The sequence below is a fragment of the Prenolepis imparis genome, unplaced genomic scaffold (assembly GCF_030444845.1).
Source record: "Prenolepis imparis isolate NDT839.2.m4 unplaced genomic scaffold, iyPreImpa1.0 SCAF_10, whole genome shotgun sequence".
In the NCBI taxonomy this organism is placed as follows: Eukaryota; Metazoa; Arthropoda; class Insecta; order Hymenoptera; family Formicidae; genus Prenolepis; species Prenolepis imparis.
Genome location: NW_028141168.1, coordinates 14,223,391 through 14,245,220, shown reverse-complemented (window position 1 = coordinate 14,245,220; position 21,830 = coordinate 14,223,391). Strand labels below are relative to the sequence as shown.

Sequence of the window (21,830 nt, the reverse complement as noted above, 5' to 3'; positions counted from 1 at the left end):
ACAAGGCGTTCAGCGGAGGGAGGGAGGGTGGTTGGCCGGAGAAAGGGTGGGCGAGGGTGGTTGCACGCCCGGCATTGTTTCGAACAGGCGTGTACACGTACATACATCTATTTGGCACATAGGTAAAGCATCTTAGAGACCGCGTAGAAGGGAACTACGGCAACGGCGTAGAGTTAGAGGAAGAGTTGAGGCGCGAGAAGAGAGGAGGGCCGGGAATATAGGGGACGGTGGTTGCGAGGGCTAGAAAGGGAGACGACATGAGTACAGAGAAGCAGAAGCAGTAGCAGCGGCGGTGGCAACAGCCAGCCAGCCAGCCAGCCAGCCAGCCATCTTGCCACAAACTTGACTCGACCAATCAGCGTCGAGGCTGTGGTCACCGTTGTACCTTCGGTCCTTTCCCCTCCCACATCCTGCTACTTCCCTCCGGTCTTGCAGATTCCCTCCGTTCCTCTCATGAGCTCGTGGCTCTTCCTCGCCGCTACTCGCTCCTCAGGTTCTCTTCTTCCTTGGTGGGTCTGCAGCCCCGTAGCAGCACCTGCCAGCCAAGCCTTTAATTCTAATCAATTTACTCTTGCGCGAGAGATCCCCAACCCCTCGTGCAAGCGTATCCTCGTGAGCGCGACCGAACCTCAAGACCTTACCCCCTCGATCCCCCCAAGTCGCTGCTACTGGTATTCTACCACCACGCAGTCGCTACTGCCACTCGAACGACCCTACTGCGCCCGATAACGGAACGGCGTTATTCGACCGTCCGGAACTCTCTCCGCCGCGGTAACCGGCTAAATAATTAGCATGGGGAGATTAATCGTTGGGAGTTAAGTCGAGGCTGCGCATTAACGACCCTCTCGTGACCGGCACCTGGGTACGAGACATCCTTGAGATCGAGTCAAACTTTACAGTGCTTTTTAGTTTTCTGCAATTAGAAAACACAAATGATTTACTGCAAATAAGTCTGGAATTAATTCATGCCTGACTTGAATAATCCCTCATAGATTATCTTGTACGTAGGAAAAAAAAAATATATATTATATTGTATAATAATATATAATAAAAAAAATCTATCAGAAATAATAGCCGCAAGAATAAAATTTTTAATTGCATCTTCTCGCGATATCACTTGATAATTGTTAATTTATCTTTCGAGATATTAATCTTTATTTTCAAAATGATTTCAATAGCGATTTTTACGAAACATGTTAAAAGAAATTAACAAATGACACGCATTATCTATTTCATTATAATGTAATACTCAATATGCAGACTCCATTATATGGAGTTTACGGGCAAAAATGACTCCGAAACTTCGTACTGGATCGCAAAGGGTTAATGATGAACATAAGTTAGAGTAGCATATGTGGGAGGTATGAATAATTCGATCGATCCGGATCCCAACGCGATGGCTGAAGTTTACGCGTGCTACGTTTGCAGGAGTTCGGCGGTGCTTGCATAATTTAGTTAATGGCTCGTAGACTAATGGTTAAAGTCCATGTTTAAGCGTCGTACCAAGAACCCTTCCCCCTAAAAGTCCGCCTCGGGATTCCAGTTGCCTTCTCATATTCCAATTTACGGTGTTGCGTTACGCGCAATTTTCACTATTTAATACTGGCCAATAAAGCGCATCCGAAACTTTATGACTAAATACTTTATTTTAATATTCTACTGAGATTTCAATTTTTATATTTTTCGGAAAATTTTTTTCCGAAGAGAAATTGTAGTTTATTTAATTTTAATTTACAGATTAAAAAATTTATTTAAAAAGAAAAAATCGATTTAAAGAAGAAATATACCTACTAGAGCAACCGGAGAAAAATAATTAGAAAAAGACATAATCAAGGAAAGAATCCATGAACAAACGTATAAACGTATATTAGCTCGCAAATAGAATATAACACATCGGTGATAGGCACAGTATTAAATAGGAAATAAATTTGTCTCGCAAGCAAGGCGTGAACGATGCTACTTGGGAGAAAATACAGAAATATATCTCCTTTATCGTTGCCGATATATCGGCCGCGGCGTACATCAACGGTGATAAAGCTGTCTCAAATAAATCGAGAACGTCGGCCTGATTACACATCGTTCCGCGGGACTGGCAGAGAGTAAGCGCGGCTTAACGGCGGATTCGATCCGATCGCGGGAGCGACACCACCGTTCCCATCCCCGATCACTTTCCTTTTTTTCTCCTCACGTACGCTGATTCGCGTATTCGCGATGCCTGAGTGGCAGAGATTCCGGCCGACGGCGAAGAAATAGACGGGGTGCGCGATTTATTTATGTCGGTGATTGGGAGAAACCCGGGGGGAACCAAGGGCTTCCTCCTTCGCATTAATACGTAGGGCTTTCCTTCCTATGATTCCGATACGACAAGCACATCGAGTCGCTCTTTATCGCGAGAAAGCTCATTTTTCTCGAAATCGTTTAATTTTCTATAATTGAAATGCGAGTAGGAAAATAATTAACGTTCCTTTGTATAATTTTCTATGTAGAATATCTGCAAAGACTCTATACATTATATACATTATATTGAATAATTATATTTTTATACAAAATATTTATATATTTCTAATGCAGGCGTCTATTATATTATTAACGTTCAAATTCTCCTTTTGTGATCCTGTTTGGTGACCTGGCAAATGTCTTGAACAGAAGAACATGAACTTGTCGGCATTTCTCAAACTCGTTATAATGAGCGACGCGTGCACGTGAAACAAGTTTATTACCCGTTAAGAGTTTCTAAGCAGTGTCCCGACATCCGAGGAGGGGTTGCTTTCGAGGTCTTAAGTTCTTGACACTTTAACCTGTCTGAGAAAAACTTTACCTTGCCTTAATTTTCTTCCGGAATTTGTCGAAACTGAAGTTTCCCATTTCTTTGTTCGCGCCAGATTATATAATAAGAAATTGTGCTAAACAATTTTTCTTGTAAAACAAATATCGTTTTTTTCAGAAATGCCTAATTAAAGAGATCTAATTATTTAATAATAATTTACTGAAAATAAATGATGACTGACAATATAAAATAGAAAAAGTTTATTAATAAAGAATTAATTATTTTTGCAATATAATGCACCTCTAGCGGATCCTGACGTCGATAATGGGGGGGGGTTTTGCAAAATTATTTTATTTAATATTTTTGGTTTCATGATTAGCTTTTATTCCAGGATCAACGACGTCGATAGCTATTTAATTTGTTTTTCTTTATTTATATTTTTTAAACAAATTCAGTAAAACTGTTTCTTTTAATTTGCAGGGGGGGAGGTTATCCCCCCCCAGAATCCGCCAGTGTATATATATATATATATATATATATATATATTAAATAGATATAAAGAATTTCTTGCCTAATTATTTTCATGCAACGAAATTATCTCATCATTTCGTCCTATGTCTGACTTAATCTATACTTAACTCCTTGAATGCGTAATGAGTATAATTTCCAGTGTATCTTATACATACATATTGTATATATTATATAGATATAAAGAATTTTGCCTAATTATTTTCGTGCAACGAAATTATCTCATCATTTCGTCCTATGTCTGACTTAATCTACACTTAACTCCTTGAATGCGTAATGAGTATAATTTCCAGTGTATCTTATACATACATATCGTATATATTATATAGATATAAAGAATTTTGCCTAATTATTTTCACGCAACGAAATTATCTCATCATTTCGTCGTATGTCTGACTTAATCTATACTTAACTCCTTGAATGCGTAATGAGTATAATTTCCAGTGTATCTTATACATACATATTGTATATATTATATATATATAAAGAATTTCGCCTAATTATTTTCGTGCATGAAATTATCTCATCATTTCATCCTATGTCTGACTTAATCTACACTTAACTCCTTGAATGTGTAATGAGTATAATTTACAGTGTATCTTATACTTTTATATATATATATATTTTATATATATATTATATATATATATATATATATAAAAGTATAAGATACACTGTAAATTATACTCTACGCATTCAAGGAATTAAGTATAGATTAAGTCAGACATACGACGAAATGATGAGATAATTTCGTTGCGTGAAAATAATTAGGCGAAATTCTTTATATCTATATAATATATACAATATGTATGTATAAGATACACTGTAAATTATACTCATTACGCATTCAAGGAATTAAGTATAGATTAAGTCATACATAGAACGAAATGATGAGATAATTTTGTTGTACGAAAATAATTAGGCGAAATTCTTTGTATCTATATAATATATATATATTATATAGATATAATATATATTATAAATAGATATAATATATATTATATATATATTATATAGATATAAAGAATTTCACCTAATTATTTTCGTGCAATGATATTATCTCATCATTTCGTCCTATGTCTGACTTAATCTATACTTAACTCCTTGAATGCGTAACGAGTATAATTTACAGTGTATCTTATACTTATATATATACACTAGCGGATCCTGACGTCGATAGCTCTTTAATGTCTGTTTTTCTTTATTTATATTTTTTAAACAAATTCAGCAAAACTGTTTCTTTTAATATGCAAGGGAGGGGGGATTAACCCAGGATCCGCCAGTGTAATGCACAATCCTCAAAGTTGTGCCTAACGAATATAATCCATCTAAGATAATTGCATCAACCGCGCGCGATTAATAACCAATGAGCGATCGATCTCGCAAACGAGAATACTTAATTGGCACACGAGATAATTATACCGCAGACACTTCACTGGATCCCTAACATTAACGATCCTTAAAATCGGTCGTCTGCCATCAAAAATAACTCCAAGTTCAACAACGCATTCTATATAATTATATTCGTACTTGTACGCCGACCATCATGTCGCGTAATTGATCTCATCTTTCGTCGGATAGTACCTGGGAAAAAAAAAACCCAATGAGGGAGATGAGAGAAACGGATAAGTGTGTACGAGTTGATAAAGTTGTGCTCTTAAAATCACACAAAACTACTTAATAAAGCAAACAAACGCGTCGCTCTTTTGACTATTTGACGGGTAAAATGCGTGGATGGAGAAATCGTAATTAATCCGCGAGCGAGGGTTAGGGGTAGCGGTGAGGAGGACAGGAAAAAGAGTGAACACCGTGAACGCAGGAGAGGTGGTCGATCTTTTTTTCTCGAGAGTAGATCTCACCGACGTGTGCGACACAACGATGACGACGACGACGGGTCGAGTGGTTTTCAAGCTAATAAAAAAATTACTCCGCCGCATGAAAAACCCGACGACGTATAAAATGTCGCTGAGCACGACTCACCCCCTCCAACGCCACCCTTGTCGCTGTTGCTCTGGTTCGGCCATTTCTGTGCAAAAAAAAGGGGAAGAAAAGCATGAAGTCGACACCCTTTCGGTCTGCTTTTATTTATTTAGGCATTTAGGCGATGAGTATGGACTGCTTTTCCATTTATTTAGACTACTTACTTCATGATCTTGCTGTATTTTGGAATATTTTCTCAAAAGTATAAGCAAGAAAATTTTAAGTAAATCAATTTTCATTTATTAGTAGCAATAAGTTGCTCAAAAAGAGAGATTTATTGTTATATTTCAATGTGCGAGAAATAAATAAAATATCACGAATACACGTTGTGATAATTATATATATAAATATATACATATAGGTATGTATCTAATTTATAAACTATAAATTTTAAACAACATTGTAGAGAGAACTCTTTTAAAATTAACTTTTAGAAAATTATCACAAATTTTTCAAATTTTTGGCTCTTATTTGCATATGCGTGTTTCTGATAATAAAAATAATTTAAATTTAATGTTTAGTGCTATATATAAACAAAAAAGATTAATAAAAAATTATATCGTGACTCTTTATTGCTGGATACTTTGACAATAAGATCTCCATAAATGAAAATTGAATCTACTGATATTACTTCGCGAATATGTTCGTGATTTATTAAAACAGGAAGAAAGAGATGTGCCAAAGGTCGAATGTATTCTCTCAGTATTAATCAGCGAAGTGAATTTTTCGGAGGAAACGCGAACAACTGAGATTTGTAAGTAACGGAAAGTCTATAATCAAATCTTCTTCCTCTCCATTGACTTGGACGTTACGTTGGCAATAGTGCCAAATGCAGTAAGACGACTAACATTTTGTACTGTATAGACAATGTCACAATCTTCCTAAGTTTGTGATCAAAAGTTGCAGTATTTTCTGTAACATTTTGTATAATAAGCCTTTCTTATTTCGATCTGCCTAATATCGTGTAATACATTTAATTTAATCATCTTGATTAATTAAATTATGTTAATTATTCTTTGTCAAGTCTTCAAACTTATATATTTGATATAAAAATTTGAACGCACACTAATAATTAAATTTATCAAATTATATTTGATATATGAAATCTTTATATACATGTCAGTGAGTAACTCTATTATTCGTAAATCTACTTAGAAAAGGAAAAGATTAAAAATCCCCTTGTAGAGTTGAAGAATATACATATATTAGAAAATAAAAAAATATATTAGAGATGAAAAGAAACCATCCAGCCGGACAAGTAAACTTTAAACTGAGTTTTTCTGCTTAAACACAACTTCTAGATGTGACTTGGTTGCTAATTAAAAACGATCCCCATGCGCCTCTGCAATCCACGTTTATGAAAAATCTTTTCAGTTGCTCTTGTCTTTTCACAGCAACTTTTGCATCTCGTTTCTTTTCTCGTCATTTTTCTTCTTTCTGTTCGTCTTTGTCTCTTCTTTCTTCGCACTCCTTCTCTCTTTTTTTCTTCCCTAATTTTTACACACTTTACTCTCTTTTTTTCCATCGTGTCTTTCAAATATCCTGCTTTCTCTCGCTCTCTTCCTAACAGAGCACTGGTAGGTCGGGTTAATTACCGCCCAAGTATTCTTTAAAGAGCGAATTACACGCTTAATGTTTACCGCGAGCTTTTCACTTTCATCGTATCATCGTATTCACGTCGTTTTCTTTTCCCCGTTTCTCTTCATCGCGGCTGCACTTCTTGGTGCATTTAAGGAGCGACAGAGATAGTAAATGGAAAAAGCGAGCTGTTCACTAACGCTATTTCTTTTGCGCCTCGCAGAGCTTTTTTACGCTTATAGTCTTTTTTCATGTTAGCGTTACATAACGGATTTAGGATTCTTTTTTCGTTTCTTACAAATTCTCATTTTTACGTATGTACTAAAACAACACAAGCGCGTGCCATTCTTCGATTTTATTATGTTAAAAAGAATATTTAAAAAAAAATAATATAAAGTTTGTTTAAGCTCGATTAATATTTTTTCACAGAAATTAGCTGATTGAAACGTTAATTTCCTAATTAAATTTAAAAATAATAATATGTTAAAAAATTAAAACGGTAATATGTTGTAAATAATATGTATATGTATTATAATATCTTATTCTCGATTAATATTTTTTGACAGAAATCAGCTGATAAACTGTCAAAAATATTAATTGAGTTTAAAGTATTATAACATATTATTTAAAACATATTATTTTATATAATTTTTATAACATATTATTTTAAAAATTAATTCGCAAATTAACGCTTTAATCAGCTGATTTCTTTCAAAAAATATTAATAAAGCGAAAATTGCTAATTAAATATTTTAGCTTACATATTTATATTTATATTGTGTATGTTATAATTTGCTAATTAAATTTTAAAATAATAATATGGTAAAAGTTATAAAATAGTAATATGTTGTAAATAATGTTATAATACTTTATTCTCGATTAATATTTTTTCTTTCTAAAGCTATATCTTTTCGAACGAATCTCCTTCGAGTTTTAATTAATTATTAATATTAAGTCATGTATATAGTATCGCGCGCGCTATTAGAATGAAGTTGCCGATGTTTGTAGCTTCGGCCATTACCGAAACGCCGCGAGTATCAGGCAGTTCGAGCTGCATCCCACTGTGATTAATTAGTAAGCATAATCGTTAGAAACGATTTCTAACTTTTGTATTGTAATATTTATCAATCGCATATTATAATTTCAACGTTAATATGTAGTCGTAATTGTTCGAAACGCATATTTCGCGAAAAATTCGATGCAAAATCTTTTGCCAATACTGTCAACACATAACCCAACTTAATCTGTTTTCGCGCGCGCGAATGTGTTGCGATCCGTGAATATATTTATCGTTAATTCTAGTTTACATATTTATATTGTGTATGTTATAATGCGAAATAATAAGATTATTCTAATATATGTATGTATTTTATTTGTTACAGGTAGCATTGCGATACACAGTGCGATTTACGCGTCGTGTCGGGAGTGCCGCATAAAGTTTCGCGTGTCGGGAGTGCCGTGTAAAGTGTCGGGCGATCGTAATTATTTGTATTTTCGGGAGTGTCGTGAGTGCTACCATGGACCAAGAGAGGAGGAGGAGGCCCGGGGAGGCATCGGGCGACGTCGGGGCAACTATGAGGTATGCAAAATAAAACATTTTTTCTAAACTGCATTGTTTATGAGATGTTCGACACACATATACATAATTTGAATATTTTGTTTTCAGATCAACGTGCTGTGTACTACAACTTCGCTATTGCACGTATCGGTGAGTGAGAGATTTTATTTTATAACATTTCTATAGCGGTAATGAGGGTGTATATAATATGTTAAAAATATTAAAATAGTAATATATTTTAAATAATATGTTATAATATCTTAACCGCGATTAATATTTTTTTGACAAAAATCAGCTGATATTTAAAATATTATAACATCCCTTTCTAAAAAGGCATGTTCAGTCGATTCTCGCAAATATTGTTACATCTTTTCCGCGATGTTGATTGACTGTTTCGATTCGCATTGTGCGTTATATTCGTAGCATCGAGAGCCTGTCATCGCGAAAGTTACTAGTTTAACAGTTTGTTCAAAATAAAATAAAATAAAATAATATGTTTTAAATATATGTTATAATACTTTAAACTCGATTAATATTTTTGATAGTTATCAGCTAATTTCTGTCAAAAAATATTAATCGAGTTTAAAGTATTATAACATATTATTTAAAACATATTATTTTATTTAATTTTATTTTAAACAAACTGTCAAACTGCTAACCCTCGCGATGACAGCCTCTCGATGCTACGAATATATTGCACAACGCGAATCGAAACAGTCAATCAGCATCGCGGAAAAGAGACAATATTTGCGAGAATCGATTTAACATTGCCTTTTTTTTTAGAAAGAATTCGTTACATCAAAAAAGAAATAATTTTAGAAGTATCATCAAATTTTTTATTTCTCATATATAATGTCTCAGACTTTTACTTGTAATGATAATAAGTTTTTTGATTCATTTTCTTAAAGCACTAATAGCTTTCGAGTTATATATTTCGATTTTTTGAAATATACATATAAATAAACTTTTGAAACGTAAATAAAAATAATATAATCTTGCTGTTAACTTAAAATTAAGTGTACATATTTTACATTTTCGGGAAATATTGCCTAGAGCAATTTATAAATCTTTTCTCTGTAGTATTTTTTTTATATCTGTGCAATATATATATATAATTTTTCTTAGTATTTATTTATATATTCGTATATAGGTATTCTTCAGATATTTACATTTCATATTCACCTCGCTTTTCTTCAATTTTTGTGTATCTCGCATGAGTTAAAGAGAAGGAAAAGTTGAGAAAGAAATAGAGATCCTTTCGAACTGCGCGTGGAAGAATAGCGATTTGTATCGGAAAAAGAATTTTCTTAGTGAAACTAGAGCAAAAGAAAGAGTTAAGAAAGACAGTTCAGAGACGATCCTTTTATTATTTTCGATGTAACAGCTATATAACGCTAAGAACAACAGCAAGAGAGAAGGGAGGGAACTATTCTATTATCGTAACAATCTGTTACTTTTACATTAACAATTAAAACCTACGCGGCTCTTTTGATATGATGATATATGATTGATTTTATGACTGAAAATATATCTAAATAAAATATATCTGAAAATTAATCAATTTCTGAAAAGAAAACAAATTTCTTTCACTTAGTTTTTGTCTATTTTTTCGTTTCTCTTTTTTTGTGATTTTGAGATTACTATAGGGAACGTATAAAAAAGGGAAACGTGCACATAAGAGAGACAGGCGCGAAAGTAGAGCGTGGCTAAATAAAAAAATCGAAGCTCATTACCGCTCGTTTCGAGCCACGAGGCGAGAAAATGCGGACGTCTCGAGGTACTTAAATGTCCTGTTTTCTATGCTCGGGATGCTGTGATGCCAGGCAAGTTGCACTTTCATCTTAAGCTCAAATTCAAAATAGAACAGAGTCAACTTGCAATGTTCACTTTTTATGTAAAATAGAGTTACAGAAAAATTTACGTCACTTATTTATTACGCGCGATATATGTATACTGCATATATTTTTCATTTATTTTATTGCAAAATAGAATTAATATCAATTTATTATACATGCTTACATATATACATATATATATGTATACACATCATACATATATTATGTATATACATAATTATATTTTAAAACATGCCTAATCTCCTTAAAAATATAAAAAATACTAGAAATTAGAAAAAAATAGAAAAATAATAATTATATATAAATATAATGTCAGCTTTGATAAATAAATATAATTTTATCAATCTGTCAAATAAAATAAATGCTTAATACTTTTATAAAATAAAATAAAATAATGCTTTTATTAAAATATAACGAGATTAATTTTTTGAAATAATAATTATACAGAATCAATTAGAGTTACATGAAAATATAAAGACAATCTCTGAAACTCTGAAACTCTTAAATGTTCGTGCTAAAAATACTCATATCTACGATACTCGCAATTCGACAGCTAAAACCTTATTCACGCCAACTTCCGGCGGCATGCTTTCACTGTTCCTTGTCTCGATATCTCTCTGCCTCAAAGATAAAGCGGTTGCTGGGATCAGGCAAGCTTTCAACCTCCTTCCCCTTGGCAGCGACGAGTCAGCCCACGGGTTCTTCGTGTTTTCTCTCTTCGCCCTCCCCCATTCGATTTTCCACCATTTCCCGATCGTCCGTTTCCCCCTCATCTCGTCCATTTCCATCAGTCTCCAGTGACGTTTATACTTTCTAGAACGGACCAGGGGGGTTGTACGGGGTCGAGTTAAGGGGGTGGTCGTGATCGAGTGGGTGCCAGGGTCGGGGGCAAAAAAGGACGCGGGAGAAATAGGAAGAAAGAGAAGGAGGAAAAGGAAGAAGAGAAAGTGGCAAGGAAAACGGAGGAAGGTAGAGGAAGGAGAACTAAAAGGGGGAGTACGAGAAAGAAGGGGGTGGTAACGGCCACCATCGGTCGGGGGTGAAGCAACCCTCGAGAAGGGTCTCCCTCTAATATATTGCCTCACCCGCAACCCTCACGCGCCCTAAACCATCCCTTATAGCCGCCATCTTGAAGGACTCCCCTTACCTGCTCTATTTCTCTCTCTTTCTCTCTCTCTGTATCTCTCTGTCTCTTTCTCTGTCGTGTCCTCAACCCCCTCAATTCCTCCCTCTCGTTCCCGGACTGCGGCCTGCATTCACCCGCCCACCTACGATCGAAAATCCCGTTAGACTTATACGGGCTTAGCCCGTCCATTTTGACGACGGGCTGTGTGCCACCCTTCGCCAGCTACCCTTCAGCTCTTGGAATTCTCTCTATGGAATTCCGTAGGTCTTTTTTTCTCGCTATCGTAGCACTCGCCGTTGTTTTTCAAATAGTGCCGAATGTTTCGTGTTGGAATAATGTGTTATGTCGTAAGTGTGTAATTTTTTTGTTTGTTAAAGACGTAACCGATAGAATTGCATTTTTAATTAAAGATTGATAATTTTCGTTAATCGATACTTCTGATAATGAATTAATCATAAAGGAAAACAGAAAAAAAAGAAACATCCACTAACTTTTTAATAATTATATCATAAATTCTAGATATTATAATTTAATGTAATGTTAACTTAAATAGAATCAATGTATTTATATTATTTTATATTTTTATTACCTGAAATTACGCTCTAATTTTAATTTTAAATTAAATTATAATTTTATTAAAAATGTGTGATTTTCAGGTTTTTAGAAAAAATTTTTTTCTATTTTACTCTAGTTAATTTTAATGTTATGCAGAATGATTGCAATTATTTTGCAACATCGCGCGACTTAATGCTGATTTTTACTCCTATGCTAAAGAATACGAACATAATTCACGAGTAGGCTAAATATGTTCCACAGTCAATGTACACGAGCTCCATTTTGATTGCGCGTAGGGCCGTCTTGAGTCACCCTTTCGCTATTGAGGATTCATGGTCTCTCGCGCGCGCGGAATGGGTGGATGTTTCCGGTTTATTCCCGGAATTCCGTTACGAGGGGTAGTTGCGCCAGAGGCACCCCACGAAGAATCCTTCTTATGACCACCGGGGTCCACACGGTGTAGCGACTGCTAGAAAGCCGAATTGCATTTTTCGGAGGCCTCGCGTGTTCGCGGCGAGGCTTCACCCCTCTCGGCGTTACAAGGGGTGCACTTCGCATTCTAGTACATTGTCGTGGGATTTGATTATGCAAAACAGCGGCCTCCCTTCCTCTTCTTAGCCCGTTTCCACTTTTTCTCCCGATAAGCTTTATCGCATTCTCGTTTCGCGCGACCGTTTATACGAACACGCGTAAAAGGGCATTAGTTTCTTTCTCATCTCTTTAAAAAAAAAAAAAAAAGGTTCATATTTATTTGAAACTCTTAATTTATATATATTAGTTCATATATATTATATATATATACATATTATATATATTATAATTTAATTATATTATATATAAATTAATCAATTTAAAACTGATATAAAATAAATATGCTGGCTCTTTTGTCGATTTTATTGTAGCATGATAGATAAAACTCACTCTCTCTTTCTGAAAACTTCATAGCTCGAAATAACGACACAGCAAACACCTGCCGTTATTTTAAAACCGCGGTAGCACACTCTATCGAGATAACTTCTTTTTGCAATCATAAATCTTCCCGAGCTTGCGACGAGGTACTAAACAAAGCGTTCTTCCGACGTCATATTATTATTCAAGAATAACGACCGGCGCTCCAAAGTACCGCCGAAGAGAGATTCCATCTTTCGTCGCATTTTTTCTTCCACCTGCCCGTTCGAAGATCGCTCTGGTCCAATCGAAAATGGACTTCTCTCTATGACGTTCGGTCATTACTTCTGGCAAAATAAATAATGATTTCATAACAGCATCAGTCTATCTTCGAAAATATTTCAGTTAGAAAGTTTCTGTTAGAGTGAAAGAACTGTTGTATTCAATATAAATGTATGCTCTTCGTTAAAGATGCTTTGATTATTTACTTCCGTGTCTTCGCAAAAGTCGCAAAAATTATGAAAGTATTCAACCTGGAGTGTTAAAATAAAATTAAATTAGCAGTAAAGAAAAATCAATTCTGATTTTGTTGAAGAGCTTTATCTCTCTTTAAAAGTTACAAGAAATATCAAACAAAGAAACGAATACATATGAATCAAATTTCAGAATTTAATTTTCTCAAAAAATAGAAAATTAATAAAAAATATATCACTTTGAGAAAATATATCTTTGAAAGTTAGATTTACCATGTGTCCTCCGGGTAAAAATTAATTTTTTCCCCCCTAGCACTGCGATCGTAGCAGGTGCTATCAGAAGCTACTGTTTCGTATTCTCGCTTCCCTTTCTCATCTCGTCACAACGCAAAATCGATCGAATCCCTCGAAGGCAACGGGAGGTAAGCCTCGGGCTTAGATACCTAGGTACGTCACTGGATTTGAATACTGTCGTTCCTCGATTGTCGTAGATAGCGTGCCATCGGAGACTGTGTGCGAACGAACGAAAAATAAAAAGAAAAAAGATGAGCTCAAGAGACAAGAGAGTTGGTAGGATGGCAAGCAAAATAGAATGTCTATAATTGAAGACCTATCGTGTGTGAAAAAGGTTGCGTACTTTCGAATAAAAAGTTGTTATTTTTACGTCGCGAAAGAGATACATTTTGTGCCACTTTTGAAATATCTACAACATACAAAATGAATATGAAGAATATTGTTCTTGATTCTTGCACACTTCTAAAATAAACAGATATTATAGAAATGTGTGGTTCATTCTGAGCTTTTTATTTTTGGCATTTAAAATTATTTATATGTCAAGTCTTTTGAGTTTTTGTCAGAATAGCTCAATCTATTAATTTTTTATTTAAAGTTTACACGATTTGTTTTATTCACTACAGCGCAATATAGTAATAAACTTTCGATCTCGCTTTATTAAAGTTTCCAGAAATAAAAATCGTTACACAACGTATCGTAGTAAATAACGTAGTAAATAATATAATTTGCAGCATAATTCGTAGATTCACGGTGCTCCGAATTCATTTCCCCAGTTTGGGGTCTAAATATAAGTCGTGAATATCATCGATAAATTTAAATACTACTATTGATTACAAATTATATACCACATGGTGGCGAAAAAAAGTGCGTTTGCTAAATGAGGAAAATAAAGAAGACGAATTACAGCGAGCGCAAAGAGAGAAAGAGGGAGAGAGAAAGAGAGAGAGGCGGCAACGAAAAGAATGGAAAAGGCGAATGTATATAATTTGGGTCCCCGATGGCAGCTGCGTGGGTCCCGATATGCAAAAAAGGGGTTGCCGCACGGAATTAGAATATCCTCGCGGTCTCATTTGAATTTCAATCTCGCCGGTGCGGCGCGGACACTTTTCGGCTCGGTGGCCCTTCACCCCTTGGGGGCCCGTGGGTTATCTACCTACCTAGGATGTCCTCAGGTAAGAGATGAAAAGGGTTGCGGGGTCGCGCGGCAGCGGGATGACGAGAGATTTAAAAAAAGGAGAGCGCGAGTACACTATGTGTATGTGCTCCATTAAAAATCGGCCGCGTTTACCTGGCGTGGAAGTGCCGGGTTACACAACGAGAGACGCACCTCATTAGAGTCGCGCTAAAATCCGGCGCGCCAAGGGTATTTCCTTTCCCCCTTCTCACCCTCCCCCCGCTTCACCCTTTCTTCCTCTTTGAAAGATAATCGATGGATTGCCTAATGCGCAGTAACGTAATGTGTCGTTCTATTGTCGTTAAAATATACACCGATCTTATGTCGAAAATAATCTTTAATCATTTGAGATTTGTTTCACACATCTTTTGCGCTTTACGGTTTTTAAACTTTAAATTGTTATTTAAAATGAGAAATTTGCTTTTGGAATAATTTAAGTGTCACACGTCGAAGCTTTTCGAGAGATTTTTTTCTAAATAATTCAGAAACTGCATTTTATTTTAAGGAATTCTCGAAGATTTTTTTTCTATTTTTCCGATCAATATTTTTGTGTCTCATAGAATTATTACTTTTAAGTTATATGATCCATTTGTGAGTTTACAATCTCCCTTTCTTTACTTCTCTTATCTTCATTGATGACAAGCGTCACATTAACGTGAGGTGAACGTAATTTTATACAAGTCTATAAAATAGCCGATCCTAAGTAATGCAGAAATAAGCTATACAGAAATCATTATTAAGTTTTATGTTATCTGAAACAATTATGAGAGAGAGAGAGACTTTATGGAATGCACTCGAATTTTGATATCTCTCACCGATATCTCGTCGTCATACACCTTCTGCAGGATGTTCAAAAAGCCCCATCAGAGGAGCGTTAAAGGAACGAGGTCACGTGGGGGATCTCCGTCGTCGAGTCACATCAAAAGTTTACGGCGCTCTGTAACGGACGAGCGTGCACCATCACCGGTGCATTTTGTTATCCATATCTCGTAGCATGCACGCGTAAGCAGACGGAAGGGGGAGAAGGTAGTCGCCGGAGGGCGAAACGAGGAGAAAGAGAGAGGACGAGACCGGAGTAAGATAGGAAGCCATAGCCTCGGGCCTTTCCTTCTGTATGAAGGGAAGGCTCTATTCGTTCTTATAAGGTGTACAGTCGGTGGTACAAAGTGTACCACCGATTGTACACCTTATAAGAACGAATAGAGATAAGCACCACTCCCGTGCAAAATCATCCCACCCTCGTTGTTTACGTCGATACGATCGGCGGTGTTCGATTGGATCCCCGAATTTAGAGGGCGAATTGGACGAAATAATCATCAAAGAAAATGAAAAAATATTCGGTTGACACGATAAACATATAGCTAATGAAGGAAGAAATTATCTTAATAAAATATCTCCTATCATCATGATTTTTGTTTAAAGAGAATTATGCAAAATTATAAAAGAGTATTTTCTTTACATTTTAATTGACGTGTTGGAATATTCAATAACGAAAGATTGACATTTATAGGAGCACAATTAGTGATTATTAAGAATATTATCTGCATTCATATATGACGGATTTTTTTTATAATGTATGGATTTCTAAAGTATACAGAGTGATAAGTGAGAGAGAAACATTTTTTTATATTTGAAACCATCGCGTCGCGTGGCATCCTTATTTTCGCGATGGAAACGAATTTGAGAAGTATCGATGTATCGATATGCGTGCAAACGCATACACCGTAAGAGAGATACGAAAGGGAAAGAGGGAACTCTCGGAAGGGAAGAGAGAGAGAGCTTTCATCATATTTTGGTCCCGAGTTTTTCGCGACGCGAGAAATATTGCGCGCGCGTTTGAGAAATCGTCGAATACGCGTACGGGTGCATTTGTGTGTTCGAGCTCGGCTAATTTAACGCGCAAGCTCCATTGGTAGGTATTAAACGAGATTTTGCACTTTACGCAGATGTATTTTGCAGTGAGGATTTTGCAAGACTGATGTACAGACCCGCAAATTTTTTGGCGTACGTCACAAAGGCAACGTACTAAATAAAATTAAATGGAAAAAACATACGTATATTAAGAGCCTTATAAGATCTAATAATAATTTCAATATTTTTTCAAAACCTTCAAGCATTAAACTGCATATATATCGGCTTTACATTGAAATAATTGCCAATTTTCTTTTTTGTCACTATTTTTTTTGTAATAAGAAGAACATTCGGTAATAAGATGTCTACTGCCAACTCCTTAAATCTATAAAATTAATATAATATCATCAATTTTTAATATATAATTAAAAAAAAATTTTTATAACCATCAAAATTAAAGTTGAGCATGGCTATTTTATATTCGATCAAAGAGCAGCCGTCATCTCCAGGACGTGCCTGCGACTCGTAACATCCAATCGTCACGCCCGCCGTTGTTCCGAATTCCTCGGGGGCAGCTAGAGGAAGTGGAGGAAAATTTCTCTTCGCCTTCGGTCCGGATTCTTGGCGGTAGCTGTACGACGCGGAGCGATGTCGAGTCCGTCAAGTAACTCGCTCGTGAAGCCTCTCCTCCCTCGCACCCCCGCAGAATTCCCTGCCGTCCCCGTCCCCCGTCCCCTTCGCCCTTCCTCAAACTCCGGAGCTCTCGTGTGTGGACCGCGCGAGTTTGCCGTCAACGAAGACGGGGTGACATCGGCGACGTCGCTCCTCTCGCCCGGGAAACTTTAGTCCCGGATGCGCCACCCGTCCTCCCGTCTTCGCGGCTGCACGTCGAGCGAGCGTTTCTCGTGGCTGCACGCCTAGAAAGTTTTGCCCGGTACATCCCTGCAAACCACCGCCACCGCCACCCCCTTTGCCACGTTTCTCAGAACGGAGACCGCCCTTATCCCCGGCCTCTTCCTCCCGTTGCCCCGGGGATTTTGGTTAGAATATTGAATCTCGCAGAGTGGAGGCGCTGTAACGAGAGCACGAACGCCACAACCCGGGCAATGTCGTCGACGACGTCGCCGTACCCCCCGGTCGACCGGGGGCACACACCGGGGTTGAATAAAATCATCCGCTACCGCGTATGATGCTCCGCGGGGAGGAAGACAGCGCGCGCGACTTTATATTTTCGATCGTTTACTTTTCAGCGTCTTACACGTCATGGTGTAAAAAAATTATAAGAGAGCCTTGTAATCTTCCATTCTTTTGGGAGATTCAGGAGTTAATTCTAGCATTAATTCTAACGTTTTCATAGTCATGATGCTCGCGCCGTATGTTTACATCTTTTTATAGTTAATACGCTTTCGTGTAAGTTGAGGGGAATAACCTGATATTCATGATACGTCGACTAACGAAAAGCTCTATGTTTGGTATAAATATAACATTATATTTGCAAAAATATGTAAATTTTATACACTCTTGCAGTGAAAACGTTATATTACACCGAAAGAAAATAGGGATATAGCAACCGCGAGAGAAATTCGCCGAAATAATCACTACAATTATAATGCGTAAATAGGAGAAGAAATTATATAACTTTTAGATTATGAAAAAATATGGGGCGATAAGTCGAAAGAATTAACGCGACGATTCTCGAGGAAACGAATTTCCTTTTAATTGGTCAGCGTCGGGCGCGGAAGTAAAATCCGCTGGCGACTCATGATGTACGAGGGTCAGGCCATGTTTCCGCCTGTTTTGACCACCGAAGGGGCCCGAGGCTGGGCCGCACGCCCAGGGTCAAGGGATGACCCGACGCGGGGTCGCATCCCGGTCGCGCCCCAAATTTTGCGCGGAAAGGGTTGTTAGCACGCGCCCGGCCCGACCAGGAAGGCTTGGAAGACCTGGTCTAGAGAGGGCCAAATTATCGGAATGTTCGCCACCGGGCGCGGAACATCCAGGTAGATACTGCCAGGACAATTGGAAGACCGTACGGATGGTCGAGATGTAGGTTTTATGACACGTACTAACGTTTTCAACGATATTGTCGGGATCAGATAGCGACGTCGAATACGTGGACGGACGGGCACCTGCGCCGTTTTTAGCGAAACTGGATTCTTTTCAAAGCGGCACGTGGAGAACCGTTGGTCGCGGTCGGCAAAGATTACCTTTTTTTTTTAACTTAGATTGATACGACCGACTGTCTATTCATTTCATCCTGTATACAATCTACCTTAAAAAGTAAAAAATAACTTTGTTGTTAAAAATCTTTAGAGGCAAAATATTTTATAGTCGAATTCTTTGTGAAAGTTTTTAGAATTTTTTTAAATTTGGAATTTAAATTTTTATTTGTGATTTTTATTAAGGATTAGAAGATATAAGTTTTTAAAAATATTTTTTGTCAATATGCTATTCTAACTTATAATTCCGGATTAAGTTCAAGGATACTTTTACGTTACGTTAATATTTCGTCGTTTCTGCAGACGTGCATTCGCAGTATTCTTCATTCACAGCAGATAACCGACGATGACACAATAAAAAGTGTGAGCAGCGACGTACTTACACGCTCAAGTGAACATACACACACACACATACATATTCGTGCTCGCATATAAAAATATATCGGTAGCCAGCTATATCGACAGCAAAATAAGGGATCGCCATGGGAGGGGTGGTTATACGAGGAATGCCTCGCGAAGCCATAGACGTTCGGCTCCATCTATCTGCCCCCCTTCGCTCTTCTCGTCTTTCTCCTCCCCCTCGATCGCCAGAGCCCTCGATATTAAAAATTTCAATATCCTAGCCCCAGGGGTGGAAAACATATAATGTATTCAGGTGACGTCCCGGCCATTCTATCGGCGAGAAAAACGTAGTTTTCGAGGAATCGAACTCACCCTCTTTACCTCCCTGGTTGCTCGGCTGGCTTCGGCATCCCACCATCGTCAACCCCCCATGTCCGCTCTCCGTCCCCTTATACGTCTACGTGATAACCCTGCGACGACGACGGCGCGGGCTTCTTTGTTTCTTTCTGTCCCCGCATAGCATGTGGAATATTTCCACTCAACCGAGGATCTCGCGCGTTTTACGGAGCGTCTCTTCGAGAGAAAGCCTGTCTATTTTATCTAAGAAGCGACGATAGCGCGCGATTTTTATGCGAACCGGCGACGCTTGAGATTGTCAAATAATTGAACAAGTCTCGTAAAAAAATATCGCAAAGAGCTCGAGTATCAGATTTTGTCGACTTTTGTCTCCACCATAAAAGTAATAAAGAATTATATTAACATGTAGAGCTAATTATAATATTTTCTAATAAGTTCGATACATTTAAGAATATGAATATGAGTAACATTTCTTAGAATAAATAAAATAATTTTAGAATTTTTAAAACGTTTATAGAAAACTATACAATATATTTTTTTATTGAATTAAACTCTGATAGGATTTTAATTTCTAGCTATCAAACCGTCAAAAATAATTCTATAAATCGAAATTACAAGGCATAAAATACATTTTGTTTTGTCAGTGTTTCGGTATAATATTGAGAATTTGTATCGAGCCTGTCCGTACGAGAGGTCATCGTTACTTTTCTACAGACAGTGTGATTCCTTTCGAAGGGATTGACTCCGCGTGGAAAGGAATTCGATCATCGCGATCGTCGAAGAGCTTTCTGCCGATAGAATGGCGCTTCCAGAGAAGATACGATTCCACTGTCGTTTCAATCGCGCGTCCCGGCGAGCGTATAAAGTATCGATGGACCCCGCGAGATTGGGAGACTGGGAATGGAGAAATTGGTAGAAAGTGAGTCTTTGAAATCAACCCCAATCGCGAGAAAGCTCGGAGAGACGAAGGGACGGAGGAGGAAGAGGGGACCCCGAAGGAGGGTAACGGAAAACGGCTCCAACAGTTTGCGGACCGTGGGGTCTAAACAACTTAACGATAAAATTTATAGTTCCGTAGCACGCCTACCCTTAGCCCTTCCTGAGGGGAGGAGAGTCATCGGCGAAGGACGACCGTGAGTTGAGTGTCGGATGCCAAGGGAGGAAGTAAGAGCGAAGACGAGGGGGAGGGGGAATCTCCGGAATGGGGGGAGGAAGAGGAAGAGAGCGGAAGGGACCTCAGCCGTATATAGAAGGTCTCTCGTACAGGACTTTTACCCTGCAGAGTTGCGTCGTAATTTATGGATGCCGTTCCCTTATCCGCAGGATACGAACTCCACTCTCCCCACACGTTTACTGTCCTTCTATCGATCCTATATACCGCGACGAAACGGGTGTTCGCAAAGTGTCGCTCTTAGGGAAATTCGTACGACGGGGGATTCTCTTAATTGCCGACTTTTAATTATTGCGTCCGAGAATGAGCAGCGTTGTCGATTTATCTCGATTTCAAATATATTGATCTTTATCTGAGTTTGAGGTAATAATTTTAGCAACTAATTATATATATATATATATATATAAAATATATAAATATAGTGTAAAATCAGGGTTTCGATCGATAGGTGCGCGCATGAATGAAAATAAATATTAGCGAAACGTGTTGATGCGCGATTTAAACGAGATTAGTGGGCGTTTCAATCGGATCAAGATCAATTCAGAATATGAATGGCAAAAGTTTGATAAAATTTTCATTAAATGGTGTGATGAGAATATCAGCACGTTGGGTTTCTAATCCGAGTATAATATAATGCTGATGTAATACGATCTTGTGTAAGTTGGCTTCCTTATTCGGTCCTCTTCTTCAAGATGTAAACTTTAAATTTATGTATGATTACCTCCACTCAAACTACTCATGTTATTTTCTGTGCAAGTCAAAGATGAAAGTTGTATCAAGTTATTTTGTCATATATGGAAGTAAGTGCAAATATTATGTAAAATGTTAATTTTAAATGTTACAAAGTTATTCTGTATTTATATTTCAGAATCGTTTATATATTTCAATATATAAATAAATAAATAAATAAATAAATAAATATATATATATATGCTTTTATATAAAGAGTCAGAACATTATATATAAAACTAGATGAAACCTATAATTACTAGTTCTGCAATTTCATATATTTTCAACTAAAAGTATTAAATGCCCTCGTACATTCATTATAAGAAAATGACTTTATCTCGTGCTGATGTTCTCATCAGCATTCGCGAGTCACCCGTTGCATAG

General features: G+C 37.0%; 1 long non-coding RNA gene across 1 annotated transcript in view; it reads right to left on the bottom strand.

Moving 5' to 3' along the window:
• Positions 1 to 13,736: 13,736 nt before the first annotated feature.
• Positions 13,737 to 21,830, bottom strand: part of LOC145941358 (uncharacterized) — a 204,263-nt gene continuing 196,169 nt past the window's right edge. The window contains exon 5 of the long non-coding RNA XR_014426171.1: positions 13,737 to 13,818. This is a non-coding gene — a long non-coding RNA (uncharacterized LOC145941358). The remainder of the gene's footprint in view (positions 13,819 to 21,830) is intronic.